The sequence below is a fragment of the Octodon degus genome, unplaced genomic scaffold, assembly GCF_000260255.1.
Source record: "Octodon degus isolate 3935 unplaced genomic scaffold, OctDeg1.0 scaffold00307, whole genome shotgun sequence".
Taxonomy (NCBI): Eukaryota; Metazoa; Chordata; class Mammalia; order Rodentia; family Octodontidae; genus Octodon; species Octodon degus.
This window is the reverse complement of record NW_004524883.1, coordinates 442755-449803: the sequence shown is the minus strand read 5'-3', so window position 1 is coordinate 449803 and position 7049 is coordinate 442755. Positions and strand designations below refer to the sequence as shown.

At 38.9% G+C, this 7049-nt stretch overlaps 1 pseudogene; it reads left to right on the top strand.

Moving 5' to 3' along the window:
• Nucleotides 1-2267: 2267 nt before the first annotated feature.
• LOC101560328 overlaps nucleotides 2268-7049 on the top strand; it is a 6168-nt pseudogene continuing 1386 nt past the window's right edge.

Sequence of the window (7049 nt, the reverse complement as noted above, 5' to 3'; positions counted from 1 at the left end):
CTGGCATGTGGTGCTGGGGGATTGAAACGTGGTCCCTGTGCTTTAGCTAAGCTTGTTCTAAGTAGGTGCTTTAGACCACTGAGCCATCTCTCCAGCCCCCAAGTGGATGCTATTTAAAGATATCCTCATAAGTGAAATAAACCAGACCCACACGTGTAAATATTGTATAGTCTCCCTAGTATAAGAACTTAAAAGAGAAATTATATATAGAAAGTTACAATACAAATTAAAGAAATACAAGCACTTGAGGATTGTACAATGAGAAGTGGACAAGGATAAAAGCTGGGAAACATGCCAGGGGCAAAGCCATGCATTTGTATGCATGAGATGGGTGGGGCAGTGATCCTGGGGTACATCAGCAGGTTTTTGAGACTAGCGATTGGCTGGTGAGATTCTCACCCTGACTACCTGTATATGCTGGTGTCTGTGAGCCAGGCGGCTGCACTGAGGATGGCGATGTGTAATAGAGGGGGTCATGCTTGGAGTGCCTGCCATTCTGGTCTTCTAAATATGCACTTTGTGTCATGACATACCATTTATTGCCATAATGTCTCTCAAGTAAAGGTTTTTTTGAAAAAATGTATTTAGTACAGGGTCTACCGGGTCTCACTACACAAGTCGAACTCCTGAAGTTTTCAGCCTCCCAAGCTCAGAGATTACAGGCATGCACCACCATGCCCAGTCTTTTAGGGTTTTTTTGTTTGTTTGTTCATTTTATCGGAACCGGGGGTTGAACTCAGGCTCTTGCACTTGCCAGGGAAGTGCTTATTCCACCGAGCCATCTCCCCAGCCCTGGTTTTTTTAAAGGGTAAAAAAAAAAAAAAAAAAGACACAAGAATATGTCACATGTCTGTCCTGTTACAATTCTGTATATAGTTAGATTTCTAAATTTCTTTGTAAAAATATGTAAATGCTTATTTCTACTTCTATAAAATTGTTTTTCCTTCATATTCTGTAAGGACTTAAAGTTCAACATATCAATATTTGATGGAAAATACCTGTTCCATAATATGCCAAAGATGTTTGATATTTAGACAGATAGGGTAAACCAAACTGCATATATTACAGGTTAATCATAAGTTTCTCTTCTGGAGGGTTAATAACCTATGTTAGCAGTTCAAAATTGGAGAAAAGGAAGGGCTGCAAGGTCAGTCAACATCTTGGCCCCAGCCTTCACTGGAAGATTCGGAGCATAGAAGAACCTGTAGTACAACAAGTAACTCAGTTGTGCTCCAAATTTTCTGATCAAGATTATGGAGTCAGAGGGGAATGTGATCAATGATGTATAGTGTGCCTGGGGAGAGTCACATGGAGGGAAAAAACATTGTCTCAGGCTTTCAGGGAGAGCAATTTGGTCAAGCAATGGCTGTGACTTATCCTCATGGCTGACACTGACAAAGGATCTACAAATGCGGTACAGGGCTACCGGATAAATCCTGAGGGGACTTGACTGACCTTATCAGATACAAAAGTTACATTTCTTGTTATATAGGCCTTGCTTTATCTTGGTCTTAACCATCCAGCAGAAAAGTATATAAACAAGGTATATAAAGTAAAGTCATATTAATACGATGAGCTGTAAAAGGCTCAAGTCAATAAATTCTGAGGATAACCCACTAATATTATAGACTGCTAGACAGTGTTGGATTGTTTAGCTGAATTCAAATACCTATAGTATTTAGATGCCAATAGAATATCCACCTCTGACAGGACAAAAAAATAAAAAAATAAAAAATAAAAAGGGATACAAAGGAAAGATCATTTTGTTTTTCTATATACGAAATAGTTAGGATAGATATACAGCTACTTTCACTTGATTCAATGAGTAGAAAGAGGTGTACTATTAGTGTTTAGACAGGATATTGTGTCTGCTTGTTGTACTATCGATAACCACTAAGGAGATAACAATGTGCAATGTATTGATTATCAAAACTGTCCTATTAATCAGCTTTGCAACTGTCTTATTTATATTTATTTCTCAATAAAAGAAAGAAAAAAAGAGAGACAGAGAGAGAGAGAGAGACAGAGAGACAGAGAATATATATGGAGGAATTATTTAAAAGGTTGTGAATATGGCTAGAAAGGAAACTCCAGGAAAGCTGTGCACTGCAAAGATAGTTCTGAGGAGATCTTGATTGCTGAGAAGGAGCAAGAGAATAGAAAAGATGGCCTAAAGGCATCACAGGAAGCTGCAGGACTCCACCCTTTGAAGCCTCAAAATTGCAAAAGCAAAAGACTTTGCTTTGAGAAGAGTGCCCCAGAGCACCATGTTCCAGAACGGCAGTGGCCTAGAGATTTTCTTCCTCGGAATTGGATTTGGAGAGCTCAGTGATCCAGGTACTTGACCTCTACAGTGAATGACTCACAGATTCTCTCAGCTCTGCTCTTACTCATGCTAACAAGGCATGGCAGGCTATGCTGGGTAATTAACAGTTTCCAATTCTGGTTTAACCCAATAAAAATTTATTGATCATGTGAGAGGCAATTGCACCCTCTAGGCAGACACTGAGGGGAACACTGGTTGTTTCCATCTTATAAGCAGTATGAAGCTGCTTGCATCAAGGGCCCATTTACAATTATTGTGTGCATGGAGCTGGACTACGTTTCTCATGATGTGACTTGATAAAATATGGTTTCACCACCTTTCTAATCAACCTCATATTGAATCTGAAGAAGTCAAGTGAAATTTTAATTCAGGACCTTTATCCAGTATATCTTGAAAAATTTGGCAGTGTCATTAAACCACTGTCATTGAGCAATGTAGCATATGACTCCCTCTGGCTAATAATATAACCAATAGATGAAGGTTGGAGAAGCTGAAGAGCATAACATTTAAGTACTGGGAAAACTAGCTTGAGCATTTAAGTTTTGTGTCAAGTTATCAACATACACTGTCCCATGTTGAAACATAACATAATTCAGAGCATCTTAACATAGATGAAAACACTTAACTTTTTTTGAGACAAAATCTCATTATGTAGTTCCTGCTGGTCTTTTTTTTTTTTTAATTTTTAGGGAAGAGTCTACAGGGTGTTCAGCGTCTCACTACTAGATCAGACTCATGGTGATCCACCTGTGTACAACCTCCCAAGAGCTGGGATTACAGGCACATTCCACCACACCCAGTCTCAATTGCTGTCTCAATGCCCTCTGGGGGCGGGGCCATCACAGCAGGCCAAGGATCAAACCCTCGACCCCTACACCTGCTTGCAGGTGCTTTAATCTGCTGAACTATTTGGCTGGCCCTCTTGCTGGTCTCAAACTCACTACATAGCCCAGACTGACCTCAAACTTTTTTTTTTAATTTTTTTTTATTTTTTATTTTTTTTGACCTCAAACTTACAGTGATTCCCCTGCATCATTCTCTCAAGTGCTGGGGTTATAGGTGTGCATCTCTATGCCCAGTGAAAACACTAAATTCCTAATATCAGGCTCCCCTCTTAACCAAATTAAGTATAAAACAAGAAAGATAACAAGGTCTCAAGCATCAATCATTAAATGAATTATTCCAACAATGATATTTAGAGCAGTTTTTTTTTGGCAACTGCTGTCTTTATTCTGCACCAACACACTATTGCAACACTAAGGACAGAAGAAGACTACACCTTTCTTCTCTTTTGTGCTTGGCTAACCAAAAGGGGAGCTGGAAAAGGGAATTTCACATAACTTTGAATACAAGTGCTTTATTGGGTAGATTAATTTTTGGAAAGACTATATACAGACATTAAATATCTAAAAGTTGATTTTTTAAAGAAAAGAAATTTTATGAAAGTCTGTTTTACATATTGTAAAATTTAAACTGATTTTTAAAATAATTTTACCAAGTGGTGGTCTGTTGCCACTGTTGTTGTTCAGCCGCCATGAACTGGATGCTCTCTGCCCTGTGCCACTCTGCCTTGGAGCCAACCAAGTATGGACTGAAACCTCCAGTAACTCAGTGAGCATGGAGCAGGAGCCAGAAAACAGCTTGCTGAAGAAGGAGTTGGGTAGAGGTGCTTGGATTATCAGAGTGCCTTGAACATGTGAAAACATCTCTACATGAGGAAGAGGACAAAGAAAATGAAGAGCACCTGCTCCACTGTCCCAGACTTAAAAGTATGCTTTCTCCTGAATCACCAACTGGTCTAAGTGATATCAAAATTGGTCTACTCACAGGCCATCAAGAAATTTAATCTAATTAAATAAATATTCTTGAGAGCCCAGGCATGGCATGTGAGTGAGATGACCCGGGACCCACGGGATCCTGAATAGACACAGAGCCTAGGCCTGGTGTGTGAGTGAGATGACCGGTGGCCCGCTGGATCCTGAATAGACCCAGAGCACAGGCCTGGTGTGTGAATGAGATTGCCTGGGGCCCACTGGATCCTCATTCAACCCAGAGTGCAGGCCCAGCACAGAACCCTTCAGCAGAACTCCCTGCAAAGAGGCTAGAGGCAAGAACCACCCAGCTGTTTCAGGAGCAGAACAACTTGTCAGAGTGACACAAAGGGTTCAACTCTAATGGCTGCAGCAGAAAGAAATGGAACACAGCAGCCAGATCCAAGCAACACCCACCTGGAGGAATCTGAACTTCGTAGATTCAGACCAGGTGCTAAGGTAGTAACTCTATCTAAGCTCTACACCAAAGGTCAGAAGACAATGGTATACAAAATGACAAAGAGAAGGAACAAAATGCAGTCTCAGGCCCCAAGTACACCCAGTACAAATGCAAAAGGCACTAGCATAGAGGAAACTGGAAATCACACCCCTGAAATTTCAGAAATAATAGCATTGGAAGTAAGGAAACAACTGCAGAAAGGTATAGAAGAAATCAGATAAGAAAAAATTTCTGAACTAAAAAATGTAGTGAGAACTATAATCAAAGAAGACTAAGTGCTTTTTACAGAATACAGTGATAAAAAATAGAGCAGAATATAAAAACAATGGAACCCCTGAATAAGCAATTTAGGAAAGAAATAGAATGTATGAAACAGGTTCAAAGTGATATACAGGAAACTAAAACCTCAATCATGAGTTGGAAAAACCGTTTGAATGAAAGTGAAAATAGACTTTCTGATCTTAAAGACACCATTGCAGCTAGTAAAAAAGTAAGAAAATATCTCTTAAAAACAACTAGGATGCAGGAAAAAATAATTCAATACCTGCAAGATGATGCAAAGATGAACAATGTGAGACTAATAGGCATCAATGAGAAGGAAGGAATCAATACAAATGATATAAAAAGAATATGGGCAGAAGTAATAGCAGAAAACTTCCCAAATATGGGGCAACAATCTGACATTTAGTTAGCCGAAGCATATAGAACTCCAAATAACATCAACCTAATGATAACCACACCTAGGCATATAATAATCAAGATCCCAGAAATTCAGCATACAAACAGTATACTAAAAACCACTAAAGAAAAGAAACAGATCACATTTAAAGGAAAGCCCATCAGAGTAACAGCAGATTTCTCTTCACAAATCATCAAGTTAAGAAGAGCATAGAGCAAAGTACTTCAAGTCTTGCAAGAAAACAAATTCCAACCCAGACTGATATATCCTGCAAAACTCTCTTTCAAGTATAATGGAGAAGTGAAATACTTCCATGACAAAGAACAACTAAAGAATTTCATGAAATACCTGTTCCATGTTATGCCTAAGATATTTGATATTCAGACAGATAGTGAGGTTAAGCTGAACAGCCTAGGTTGTATGGTGATAACAATAAGCTTCTCTTCTGGAGGGTTGACAACCTAAATTTGCAGACCAAAATTAGAGAAAAAGGAGGGCCACAAGGAAAGCCAACATTTTGGCCCTAGTCTTCCAAGGTCAATTAAGACTCAGGACATATGAGATCTTGTACTGTAATGTCATGTAACTCAGTAGTGTCCCAAATTTTCTGATCAAGGAAATTATGGGGCCAAAGAGGAAAGTGATCGATGATGTAGACTGTGCCTAAGAGAGTCACATGGAGAGAAAACATTCTTTCAGGCTTTCACGGGGAGCACATTGGCCAAGCAATGACTGTGACTCATCCACATGGCTGACACTGACAGAGGATCTACAATCTGAGGTACAGGATCTCAGGATAAATCCTGAGGGGATTTCATTGAACTTTTCAGATCCAAAAGCTACAACTCTTTTTTTTTTTTAAAGCTACAACTCTTGTTGCATAGGTCCTGCTTTATCTTGGTCTTAACCATTCAGCAGAAAAGTATAAAAACAAAGTACAAGAAGTAAAGCCATGTTGTTATGTTGAGTTGTAAGGGACTCAGGTCAACAATTTCTGACACTGCCAGTCAAGTGGAAGACCCAATACTATTATGGGTTACTGGACTCTTTTAGAATATTTTGCTGAGTTAACACACCTATAATATTCAAATGATGGAACTAAACAAAAATGGGGATGTATAAATGAATGTCCATTTTGTATCCGTGTATTCAAAATGGTTAGGATAGATATATAGTTACATTCTCTTAATGAATAGAGGGATTTGTTCTAATCGTGTTTGTAAATAGGATATCAAGTTCGCATCTTATGCAGCAATTAACCACTAGGAAGAATGTATGCAATGTGTTAATTATTGAAACTGTCCTGCCAATTTGATTTGAAACTGTCTCATTGTTATTTGTCTGTCAATAAAATTATGGAAAAAAATTAAAAAAAAGAATTTCATGATGACAAAGCCAAACCTACACAGACTACTAAGTGATATTCTAGAGAGGGAGCAAATTGATCACAGTCCCATGAATGAGAATGGAAAGAACCTACCAAATAGAGCAAACAATTAAACACAGGAGAATAAGAGGTGTACAATAGTAGTCTTTCAGTTGTTCTTTTGTGTTCAGAAGCAAAATATTTCCATCAGCACACTCTACAAATGGACTTCTCTTCCACCCTGTGGGTCTTGATTCCACCTGAGTCTAAGGGCAGATCTCAAAGAAATAGCTATAGCTCAGTCCCACAAGTGACACCTGGCCACCAGTAACTGTCATGGTCATTATGCATGTCCACAACACACTAGAACTTTGTGTGATATCCTATCCTCAAACTGTTAGAAGTGC